We start from the raw sequence: 12,323 nt of genomic DNA, 5'->3' as shown, positions 1-12,323 counted from the left end.
GCTTACAGCGTGGGAAACATTTCCCCGGAGGACATTCAGAAATTTTAATTCTGAGGGTCAGTGATGCCACGTTTTGCCCAAATCTCCTTTGGGATATTTCTTCAGACCCTATCCTTTGGACACCTAATTCTGCCAAGGGGGGATCTGAATTCCAGCCTCTCTTATTTGGGACGTGCGAGGGATGAATCAAACCCAGGTTCTCCCGCAAGTCCCTGATGTCCCCCAGAGCCATGCAGTGAGCAGCTGCCTGCGTCCCATGACGAGGTTTTAATTTTTCCAGCCTTGGGGACTGAATTTATTAAGCACTTGTGTGGCCCCTCCTACCGTGGGAGGGACAGCTCCAGCAGCCTTTCTAATGCTGGGTGTCACACAGCGGTGTCACCATTCAGGTCCCGGAGTGTCACAAGCAAAGGACACAGCAACCCAGGTGCGGCAGGAAGCAAAAGATAACCCCTCCATGTGCGTCCCGGAGAGGTGAGTTACCTCTTCTCTCTCCTAACTCTTAAAGATGCTCCTGCCTACTCAAATACATCCCTGCCTGCTCTTTCCTGCCTGCCCTAAAAGTTAGAACTGCGGGGAGAGAGGGGAATTTATTTGATTTCCCCTTTTTTTTCTTAGACATTTCCTTTCTTCTTTGACTTTTCCTTTCTTTACTTCGGACTTTTCAATGTGTTAGTTGGGATGCGGCAGCGGGTGATCGACCTGGCTCCCGCCTGGGTTGCAGTGAGAAACAAAGCCCGAAGAGCTGGAAAATAGGGAGAACAGATAACAAAAAGGGGAGTGAAAGGGGTGATTTGTGAGCAGTGCGGGGGGGTTCTGATGGCTGGTTGGGGAGGGAGAAGATGCTCAGCAATCTGGCTTCACTCTCGGGGTCTGTGTGGGATGGGTTGGTTGGGACCTGTTGAGGGGAAAATCGGGAGGTGGGATGAGATGTGAGCTCGAGCTGGGGTGGCGGTGGGAGGGAAACGGCGGCCGAGCATTTGCAATTCTTGGGATAAAGGGCTGTTTCCATAGTAAAAAGGGAGAAAGGAGCCTCTCTCTTTCTTCCCCTGAGCTCACTGAGCGTGTGAAACGGGGAGGTCGACTCGGGAACAAATAGCCCGTGGAAGTGTAACATCTGGGAACAGCTGTAAATAATCAGGACCTGGTTGGGAAGGCTGGAAACAACTCCCTGGTCCATAGTTTGCCCTGTCGCTGCACGTCACCTTGGGAGTTTTGATGGGCCACTCTTGGGAGAGCAGCTGAAAACAGGATTTGGCCTCGGCTTTAGTCTCATGTTATTATCCTAATACTTCCACGTTATTTGTAGGCACAGCCATAATTAGCAGTAAAATGGAGGAATTTTCACTTCTAGGAAAGAGTGAAATTTAATTTAGGGTTCGGCACTCAGCTGATATGAACCTGGGGACCGGCACGAGACCAACTTTGCATTGGATAATGCGGACTTTGGTTAGATGGAGGTCCAGCCCGTGGCGTGTGTCACCTCCTCTTCACTTCTGCATTGCCTTTGTGAATCCTGATCTCACAGTATAGCTTCTCTCAGGACTTATCCTCCAGCACATGATACCAGGTGGAAGGGAATGAGAGAACCAAAGAAAAAATTCCCTACAGCTGCTCAAAGCTTTTAAGCTGCATTTAACAACAACAACAATAAAAAAGAAAGAAAAAAGAAAGACCATAGTGTACCATGAGACCAACTGGATTTTAATTAAAAAAGTGTTCTGAACGTGAAGGGAGCCAAAGCTGTTGCTTCCTTTCCAACTTTGGTATTGAAATACTTAAAAAGTGTGAAAGATTTCCAGAGTAATTTGAAATATTTGCAGAGGAATGCAAAGCTGGGTTTCACGACCCGTCCTGTGACTTTCTTACACCGTGACATTGGACAGAGGAGGTGACCAGGTGGTGTCTTTTGAGCTTTATGTGTAATTTCTGGTGATGGAAATTCAATTCTTTAAATCTGGTGGTGGTAGCTTATTGTGAAACTACCTGCAGCCTACGAAGGGCCTCCGAGCAAGTTGTTACCATACAGTCGTGCTTACTGTGATAAAATATTAACCAAAATATAAGAGTAAATGCTTCTTAAAAATGTTTGTGGCCCTTTGACAATATGCACTTAATTTCCTTGCTGTGTGAGAGCCCAGGGGCCCTCAGTCAGGCAAACATTTCTCGCTGTGTGCAGATGGCTTCAGAAGTTGTCACCCACCAGCTGAGACATGTTTGCTCCTGCCTCCTTTTAACATGGAGCACATCCTGCCCAGCAGCAAAGTCCCAGCTTGGAACAGTCTTCATAGAACCATAGGATGATAGTTTGGGTTGGGGGAACCTTCAAAGCTCACCCAGCGCCACCCCTGCCATGAGCAGGGACATCTTCACCAGCTCAGGTTGCTCAGAGCCCCGTCCAGCCTGGCCTGGGATGTCTCCAGGGATGGTTCATCCACCACCTCTCTGGACAACCTGGGCCAGGTTTTACCACCCTCATCTCTTTAGTATCTTGTCCTCATCCTGTTCTTCATGTGTTGGACCCTGTACTCTCGCAGCAGCATTTAAGGAGGAGCCATAGCTGGCCGGTTTTCGGTGGCTGAGGGGTTGGTGTTTGATAAGATCCCAGTAAACAGAGGGTGGCCTTGGCCGATGTTCCCTGTGACTTTCCCCACCACGACATGGGCATCTGCTGCATCTCATGTCTTCTCCAGGAAGAAGGATAGAAGAAGAGTGATACTTTACAGGTTCAAACATATTGAACATGCTCATGTCTTGCTCTCATATTGGTCCCTTTCTGCTGTCATTGTTTGTCTTGCAAATCTTTGTGGTGTCCCCAGGGAAGATGATGTGTTAAGCATGAGGAGGATCTGCTCTCAGGAACAGGACAGACTCTCCCTCCTCCTGTCCCAGATCCTTTTTGCTGGTCAGGCAGTTGTAGACTGTGAGTTGTAGTCAGTGTAGTCCATGAGTAGTCTGTGAGGGACTGGGACTGGTCCTCTGCAGATCTGGTGCCAAGAAAAGGCTTTTGGGGCCATAATGTGGAGAGGGAAACAACGCTGTGGTAGCAAATAAAAAAGGCACCATCCTCATTAGGAAAGGGGTGAAGGGCAGCAACCTGGCTGGTACCAGAACTGGTGTGGCCCACAGGCCCAGGGCAGTGACTCTCCCTGTGCTGGGCACCAAACCTCGAATCCTGGGGTCAGTTTTGGGCCCCTCACAGCAAGAAATGCCTTGAGGTGCTGGAGCGAGTTGAGAGAAGGAAACGGAGCTGGTGAGGGGCTGGAGCACAAGTGTGATGGGAGCGGCTGAGGGACCTGGGGGGTTCAGCTGGAGAACAGGAGCTGAGGGGAGACCTTCTGATCTCTGAACTGCCTGAAAGGAGCTTGGAGCCAGGGGGGTCGGGCTCTGCTCCCCAGGAACAAGTGCCAGGAGCAGAGGAAACGGCCTCAAGTTGTGCCAGGGGAGGCTGAGGTTGGTTGGGTATTAGGAAAAATTGCTTCCCAGGAGGGATTGTCGGGCATTGGACCAGGCTGCCCAGGGCAGTGGTGGAGTCACCATCCCTGGAGGGTTGGACAGACACATAGATGAGGTTCTTAGGGACGTGGGTTAGTGCCAGGGTTGGGTTAACAGTTGGGCTCGATCTTGAGGGTCTTTTCCAACCAAAATTATCCTTATTCTATGATTCTATGTGTGAATGAGGTTGTGGCTGCTGCCCATGGGGTCAGTTTTGCTGTCAGCACAGCATGGGAGCAGTTCAAAGCATCACTCTCTGCCCTCACACTCAGGCTGGAGTCTGAGTCCCACTGCTTGTGTAGAAGTGTTTTTGACTCAGTCCCTTCCTTAGTCTCCCACTTCATTCCCTCAGTTCTCCAACATAACTGTGAGCAAGTCCTTTTTTTCTCCAGCCCCCATCTGCTCTAATTAGGCTGGAATCCCCTGCAAGGTTTTCAGTCACCAAGATATTTGTACGGCACCGAGTCTCCGTGACAATAACGGGTCCAGTCGTCTCTGCCACACTGATTCAGTCTGGTCCTTTCAGCAGCTGCTCTTAATCACTGAACTTATTCTGGAAGGTCTCCAGAACTGGAGAAATGAAAGACACTTTAGAAAAAGGGGGAAAGGGAAAATTGGCAGGAACAATTGCTTTTTAAAAGGCTACTTATTTCTTAAGATGTACTTGCTACTGATTAACCTTTGCTCCCTGGTTGCTTTAATTGATTCATGCCTTAAAGCAGTCAGAAAGGTTATGTGGGGTCATGGTGGCTCTCTCCTATGTGCTCTCTTTCCATGAAAAGTTTTTAAGAATTGTTGGTTGCACAAAACCCAGCTCTTGCAATAAATGCAGGTGAATGACACCAACCCTTTTACCTTCTCCATCTCCCAGATTATCCAGCTTCCATCTTAATGCTTTGCCGCTGTGACCTCTTCCTTCCCTCACTGCTACCAGTCAGTGACCTGGTACCAAGCTGAGCCTATCCCCTACTCCTTTGTAATTTATGGTTAATGCTGGTTTTGGGGACGATTTTCTGGCCCTTGGATGAGTTGAGTTGTGCCATTTCTCTTCACTGGTTGTACCAGGAGCTCAGGTTGACTGCTCAAGCACAGAGGAGATGAGTCCAACCGCTCTTCCAGGAGTCACAGAATCATGGAATCTTAGAATAGTGTGGGTTGGAAGGGACCTTCAAAGCTCATCCAGTGCCACCCCTGCCATGAGCAGGGACATCTTCACCAGCTCGGGTTGCTCAGTGCCCTGTCCAGCCTGGCCTGGGATGACTCCAGGGATGGGTCATCCACCACCTCTCTGGGCAGCCTGTTCTAGTAATTTACCACTCTCATCATAAAGAATTTCTTCCTCACATCTGTCCTGAATAGGAAGACCGAGCGAGGAATGAAAACATCCCAAACTCTGAAACCAAATAAATTGTTCCCTTCCTCCAGGCTGCTGGGATGTGAGTGCTGCTGGGCGACGATCCAGGAGAGCTGCCTGTGCTGGGTGTCTTGGGCCCTGAAGAGGTCTGTCACCCAAGGTTCTGTCTATGGTCACCCAAGGTTCTGCCTATGGTCACCCAAGGTTCTACACATGGGTTGTCTGCACAGGGATATGACCACACAGTTAAACCCACTGATCTTCCTAACTTGCTGAGCAGAATCCATGGCTCACAAAAGCAGATGGTTGAAAATCCAATGAGCTGTACAGTCCTCATCTGTTGCTCCTGTTGCGTTGTTGGACCAGCCTTCAATCGGAAAACCAAGGCTCTTGGTGGCAGTTCCTCTGTGTTCGTAGATTGGTGTTCAGTCAGGGAATTTCACAGAACCACACAGAAACACAGAATCATCTGGGTTGGAAAAGACCTCAGAGATCATCCAGTCCAACCCTTGGTCCAACTCCAGCCCATTGACTAGGTCATGGCACTAAGTGCCATGTCCAATCTCAGTTTAAAAACCTCCAGGGACGGTGAGTCCACCACCTCCCTGGGCATTTGAGTGTGGATCTTGTTTGTCAGACTACCTTTTTGCTCTGAAGTGGGTTCAAAAATTCCCTGAGATGGCTCACACAGAAATGTGGTAGTGTTTAATTACCCAGAAAAGATTTTCCTCTGGGAACAGCAGAACCACATTCTTACGGTGCAAAAAATGGGCCAGCCCTGATGCCTTCAGATGCTGTAGATAACTAAACAGAGAAACCTCTGGCTGGCAGCACAGAAAACATCCTTTCCTCCCTTTCCCTCCCTCCTCGCAGGGTTGTTTTACTCCAAGGTCTGAACTTTAACACCCACAGCTTGGGGGAGGGCCAGCGCCGGGGGTTTCGACACGGTGGCCGTCCAGGGCCCCCGTCCTTTGTCCGGGCTGAATAGAGCTCTGCAGAGCTGCCGGGCAGAGGTATGTGATCTGCAAACCTCTTTTCTTCCCTCTTCTTGGCCCAGGGACAAAGTCTTCCCTCGGAGACGACGCTGGCGGCGGTGCGCTGCCCTGGGTGGGGCTGTGGGGCCGGAGAGGGTCCCCCACGCTGCGTCCCCATCTCCTCGTCTCCCCTGAACAGCGGGGCACAAAATGCCGCTTAGGCATTCACAGGAGCAGAGAGGGACCCGCGCCAGGGCATGCCGAACTGCACAAAATGGGATTTATCTTCAAAGAAATATTTCCCTGCTTTCTGAGCTCTTTTCTTTTTCTTTTTTTTTTTTTTTCCAAGGGATTGGATTTATTCCTCCTCCTCCCCAGGCAGGCTTTGAGGCATGGAAACACTTTTTTTGCATCCCCATGGTTGCTTTTCAATGGTGGGAGGGCGACTTCTTAGAAAGCTGTGGACCACCCAGGGGCAAAGCCCAGGGCTGTGCCCCACAGGGATGAACTGGTGATGATGCACCAGCACAGCAAGGACAAAACTCCTCCCTTCTCCTGTTGAGCAAACTGCAGTGTGGGGAGCAACATTCACCCCCATTTAGTTATACTGAGTATCCATTTTCAGGCTTGACCTGGAGATATGAGCTCACTGATGCTTCTGATTCCCACTTTAGGTGAGCAAAATGGCGTTTAAACACAGACATCTCACTGCTGCCGACTGGGACCAACATCTGGCAGGGTGGTGGAAGGTCTCTGTGTGGTCACAACTGGAATGCTGCTATTCCTGAGACCACTTTTAAGGCTATTTTTTGCCTCTTCTCACCTGTACTGCCCAGAAGATGGACACCAACTTCCCCAGAAGGCTGGCTGTCCTTACACAGGGGATGCCAAGGGGGCTATAACATGTTTATGAGTTATGTTAATATATCAGCTATATGAAGAAGTTCAGGGTCAAAGAGAGAAGGTACTGCTGATGAGTATGTTTTGGGCCCCTTATCACAAGAAAGGCCTTGAGGTGCTGGAGCGAGTTGAGAGAAGGGAACGGAGCTGGTGAGGGGCTGGAGCACAAGTGTGATGGAGCGGCTGAGGGACCTGGGGGGTTCAGCTGGAGGACAGGAGCTGAGGGGAGACCTTCTGATCTCTGAAATGCCTGAAAGGAGCTTGGAGCCAGGGGGGGTCGGGCTCTGCTCCCCAGGAACAAGCACCAGGAGCAGAGGAAACGGCCTCAAGTTGCGCCAGGGGAGGCTGAGGTTGGATCTGGGGAACAATTTCTTCCCCAAAGGGCTGTTGGGCATTGGACCAGGCTGCCCAGGGCAGTGGTGGAGTCACCATCCCTGGAGGGTTGGACAGACACAGAGATGAGGTTCTTAGGGACAGGGGTTAGTGACAGTGTCGCGTTAATGGTTGGACTCGATGATCCTGAAGTTCACTTCCAACCAAAATGATTCTATGATTCTATGATCAACAGGGCCAAAGCTACTTTTGCATTGTGTCCATTTCTGTGATGCTGGGAAAGTGCCCGCAGAGCCTTTTCTTGGATCAAAATTTTCTTACACCAGGAGCCATGCGAATACTCCCTGGGAAAGCAATTCCTGAAAAACACATCATCTGAGCTATTTCATACATGTGAATATCTACCTTTTTAAAAGAGTTGTTTTCTGTACCAGATCCTTTTCCAGATCCTTTCGTGGCCAAACAGGGCTGTATCCACAATTTAGTGTTGAAGAAATTATGGAAAACAGACATGAAAGTAAAAAATTCTTCTGTGTTTTGGTCAGCATTTGATGCTGGATTTCAGGATTTCTTTGCTGCCCTCAACCAGAATCTCCTCTCTCCCATTACCACCAACAAAGCTATTAGCAATTGCTGCCACCTGGGGCTAGGAGAGCACCTTGGGTTGGACACAGGTCCCCCTTTCCTCCCCTTGGGACTGGAGTGTCCCCTCCCCAGAGCAACAAGAGCTCGTGAGCCTCCTGCTCACCCATTTCCTGGACTCACCATGATGGAGAAGCTGCAGCTTTAGTCCTCAGGACCAGGGAGACCAAGGTCTGGCATGGCCTGATGGCCACCAAGTATGCTGGGCTGGTGGCCATGAGTCACCCCCTTGCTCGAGTGGTGCAGTGGAACTTCCTAGAAGGACAGTTGGGGCCGTTGGATGTTCTAGAAGGAAAAGGGGAAGGTGCAACCATCTACAAGGAGGGCTGTGAGAAAAGCGAGTGGGCTGGGAGAACATCTCTAGAAGGTAAGTAGGATGGACCTCTGTAGAAAGCAGCTCTCAGTCAAAAATAGTTTAAACCTGGACCCCAGCTGTGCTGGGTTCAACCTCCCGTTGCGCCTCACATGACAGTTTCCCGAGCTGAAATTGTCCCCATCTGTGCCATCTGTGTCAGGCCCATGCTTTTGCTCCTTGCAATGGAGGGATGCCAGTGTTGCGCAAACCTCTGCAGAAACAAAACCGTCCGGCCCTTTCGTGAGGTTTCTGAGTAAGAATAATGGACAGGAATATGTTTGAGTCCAGCCAAAGATGTGACGTTTGTGAAAATGTTTCTCCACCCCTTTTTTTTTTTTTTAATTTAAGCTACTATTCATCAGCTTTGTTCAAAACACTTGTTTTGTTCCTAGCAGGCGAGAAGGAAAATCTGTTATAGTGCTGTGAGAACCTTTTACAAACATGACGATTTCCCCTTGCCTGTTTCCACGCAAAGCTGAAAGTATTTGTATAAAATCCATTGTAAATGCTTCAAGGCTTGGCCAATAATTTGTTAACGTAGGCACCAAAGTGCTTTGAAGATGAAGAAAAACATCTGTGATTTCTGATTGTGACGATTATGATTAAACGAGGTTTCTGCAAGTGGTTGTGGATAATGAGTCATCCCCAGGCGCCTGACGTAGGGGACAAACATGCTCCAAACATGAGGGACTACTGAGAGAGGGACCTTGAAGGAGTAGAGAGACACTGGACAATTTCGGGGAGCAGGTTGGAGGAGAAGAAAAATTGATCTGTTCAAAAGTGTGGTTCTACTTTGGAACTTTATTTCCTATAATGGTCACTCTGGAATAAAGCCAGGGATTAAGGTGCCTTCCCTACTCTCAGTTCTCATGGGCAATGCCTGGTTTTGTTTCAAGGTGAATAGATCCCACGTTGGAGCGAGGCTTGCTTCTGTACGTGTAGAAGTTTGGGGCAGGCAGCACTGGTTCCAAACCTCATCTCGCTCATCCCCAGCTATGGAGGGTTCCTCAAGGGCTTGTCAAATTGAGCCCACAAAGTTGATCGGTTCCCTCAGAAGATCTTGCCTTAGAGCATTTGGATGCGACCACAGATGAGGGATTGTTTGAGCAGACCGCACCATCTATGTCCAGCACAGCTCCTGCTGGGGGTCTGACCTTTAGACTGCAGCACAAAGAGTCGTCTGTGATGGGGATAAGTCCCCATGCAATCCTAATTGATGCAGTATTTTAGCTGTATTTGGTTGAAATGGTTTTGATTATTCGTGTCTGTTTGAAGTGTGGTGGCGTATTACAAAACACAAGGCGTTAACCTTGGTGGAACCCTCCCCATCACTTTGAAAACCACAGCCGTGTTGGAGGTGAACTACAACAAATTAAATAGAGAAATATTGTCCCTGTTATTCCCTGTTTACCCCTTCTACTTCCACATTTATTCATTGTTCCCTGTGTTGAGCCCTATTGTTGCTTTGAGCTAATGGCACTCCGAAGCCAACAGCTAATCAATTAATGAGATGTGTTATTCCCAGGCTGCACATACTCCATGGGATCCCCCACACAAGTAAAGTATAATTAGGGCTTATAAAGAAACTGTTGAAAGTCTTAGTGATAAATCATAATTATAAACTGCCAGGGAAAGGAAAGTATATAGAGTCTATACCCTATCGTAGGGAGATTATGACTAGCTTTGTTTTATTTGATCCTTTTTCCTCTGCTATGTTAAACCTCATTAATTCCCTGAAAAGAAATTGAAAGCAGATGATGGTGAAACAAAAGGGATCCTAGGCTGTGATCCAGAGCCTTGGGCAGAAATGCAGCTTTAAGGGATGCTTTTTGTTGAGCTTTTCTGGCTGTTGGTAATATGTTTGTGGCTCATGGTGAGGGTGATCAACCAGTAGCTTGACAGGAGGTTGATTTTACTCCTTTGTATCTGTTGGTGTGATGCTCTGGAAGCTCCTGGGTGGAAGGGCAGGAAACGACGCCCCAGAGAGTGGTGGGATGACACCAGAAGTCCCCATGCAAAGGAGCTGCAGGTGGTGGAGAAGCTCAGCTCAGTCTCAAAGCACCTCCCTCCCCTAGTATGGGGTTCACATTCTCTCCAAATCCTTTAGAAAAGGTGGTATGAACAAAGTGGACATCACTCCTATCTCCTGCCTTCCTTTGCCATCAAGATGCTCAGGGCAAGCTGGCCATGCTTGGGTGCTGAGGAGCAACATCTCCACATCCCTCACATGGTTGCTGGTACCAAAATATATATATATTTTTTTCCAATTCTCTTCTCTAAGCTGACCAGAAAGTGTGTTTGTAATGTCTGAAAAGCCCTGCACCCACCTTGCCCACATGCTGTTACATATTGTGTTGGAGAAAACTAGTTAGATACAGGAGAAAAGGAAAAGACTCAAAATGCCCAAGGATAAAGCTATTGGGCAATGCCAATTTGGCTGCTATACCTTTTTTACCCCTTGAAAGATGGATGTCCTAGCTCTACATCACTAAAGAAGATGAAGATACTTCCTCTCTGTTTGTGCACTGGCCTCTCAAGCAAGCTTGGCTTGCAGTGCCTTCTTCTTTCAGGCCACGTGGCTGAATGTTTCCTGCTTTTTTCTCCCTGCTCCTTCTTCCGTCATCCCCCCAGGGCTATTTTTCATGCTTTTCCTCACTCTCTGTCAAGGAGTGGGAAATGAGCAGCCCCATTCAGCTGCCTGTGATTATGGGGACTCTTATCTGTGAGCAAAGTCTCTGTTTGCAAGGGAAAGACCTGAGACCTCTTGGGCTTATGGAGCTGAAAAACATATGTTACCGCTTTCATGGCTCACTGGCTAAGGAGTCCTAAACTTTGCTCTCCTACTGATGCATGTTTTCCTGCTTGCTCTTTGTTCCCTTGGCTTTCCCAGTGAGTGCATTCAGATTTGCTCTTTCCCTCCTCTATCCGTTTACCTTTGCCTGGCAGAGATGGGTGGGGATTGCAGATGACCTCTGAGTTGTAGGAGCACTCTGCTTCAAATCTAGATGTGAGCATTGTAACGCCTTTTGCTGTGTCATAGAATCATAGAATCATTTTGGTTGGAAGAGACCCTCAAGGTCACTGAGTCCAACTATTAACCCAACTCTGTCACTAACCCATGTCCTAAGAACCTCACCTCTGCGTCTGTTCAACACCTCCAGGGATGGTGACTTCACTACTGCCCTGAGCAGCCCGTTCCAATGCCAGACAGCCCAAATTGTTCCCAATATCCAATCTAAACCCCCCCTGGCTACAACTTGAGGCTGTTTCCTCTGGTCCTGGTGCTTGTTCCTGGGGAGCAGAGCCCGACCCTCCCTGGCTCCAAGCTCCTTTCAGGCAGTTCAGAGATCAGAAGGTCTCCCCTCAGCTCCTGTTCTCCAGCTGAACCCCCCAGGTCCCTCAGCCGCTCCCATCACACTTGTGCTCCTGGCAATGACTGAGTTGCTCTAAATCCTGACACAGATCTCCTGTCTTTAGGCCTCTGCATCTACCACATGTTGTATTTCTTTACTCTTTAGATGGTTGCTGGGTCCAGATGCTGGGATATTTGTTTAAGTCAGATGCTTGTGAATTCAAATACTTCAACATTTGTTGTGGTCTGAGATATGGCAGATTCAGCCAGACCTTGGGAAAGGTGTTTTAATGGCTTCTGAGTGCCTCACTGCAGCTGTAACAGCAGACTGGTAATTTGTGAGCAAGGCGGAAACTGTGGGGTGGAGGGTAATGAGAACCTGAAGAGTGGCTGAGGTGTAAAGAGGGAGCTTGCATTACATTAAATGCAATGTATGAGCATATGAAGGTGGGAAATGGGAAATGCCAGGAAAATCCCAAATAGCAGGTGACTATTGACCTCATACAAAGATGGTCTGAGGAAGAGAGAACATGAATTACAAGAAAAGACTATAAAATCTGAGGTTGTTTAGTCTGGAGAGGGCTGCTCAGAGAGGTTGTGGAGTCTCCTTCTCTGGAGACATTCAAACCCGCCTGAACACGATCCTGTGTGATCTGCTCTGGTGACCCTGCGTTAGCAGGTGGGTTGGACTGGATGATCTCCAGAGGTCCCTTCAACCCCAACCAGCCTGTGATTCTGAGATTGGGGGGAAACATCCAAACCATTGTGAAATATGTAACAGAGGAAAAGCTTAAGCTGTTCTAAACATCCACCGTGAACATGACATGAAGTAGTGGGTTTTAACTGTACCACAGAAGACTAGACTTTGGTGAAAAAAAAACAACACATTTTAATGTTAAAGTTTGGACTGGATTAGCC

General features: G+C 48.6%; 1 protein-coding gene across 2 annotated transcripts in view; it reads left to right on the top strand.

The window, feature by feature from the left end:
* The first annotated feature begins 214 nt into the window (after positions 1 to 214).
* Positions 215 to 12,323, top strand: part of GDPD4 (glycerophosphodiester phosphodiesterase domain containing 4) — a 39,047-nt gene continuing 26,938 nt past the window's right edge. The window contains exon 1 of one of the 2 annotated variants that reach the window (XM_005500588.3): positions 215 to 474. The gene's annotated coding sequence lies outside the window, so the exon portion shown is untranslated. The remainder of the gene's footprint in view (positions 475 to 12,323) is intronic. The other variant, XM_021285076.2, reaches the window with a different exon arrangement.

Source organism: Columba livia, chromosome 1 (assembly GCF_036013475.1).
Source record: "Columba livia isolate bColLiv1 breed racing homer chromosome 1, bColLiv1.pat.W.v2, whole genome shotgun sequence".
Lineage (NCBI taxonomy): Eukaryota > Metazoa > Chordata > Aves > Columbiformes > Columbidae > Columba > Columba livia.
Note: the sequence above shows the minus strand (reverse complement) of the source record. Positions and strands in the feature narration are given on the sequence as shown.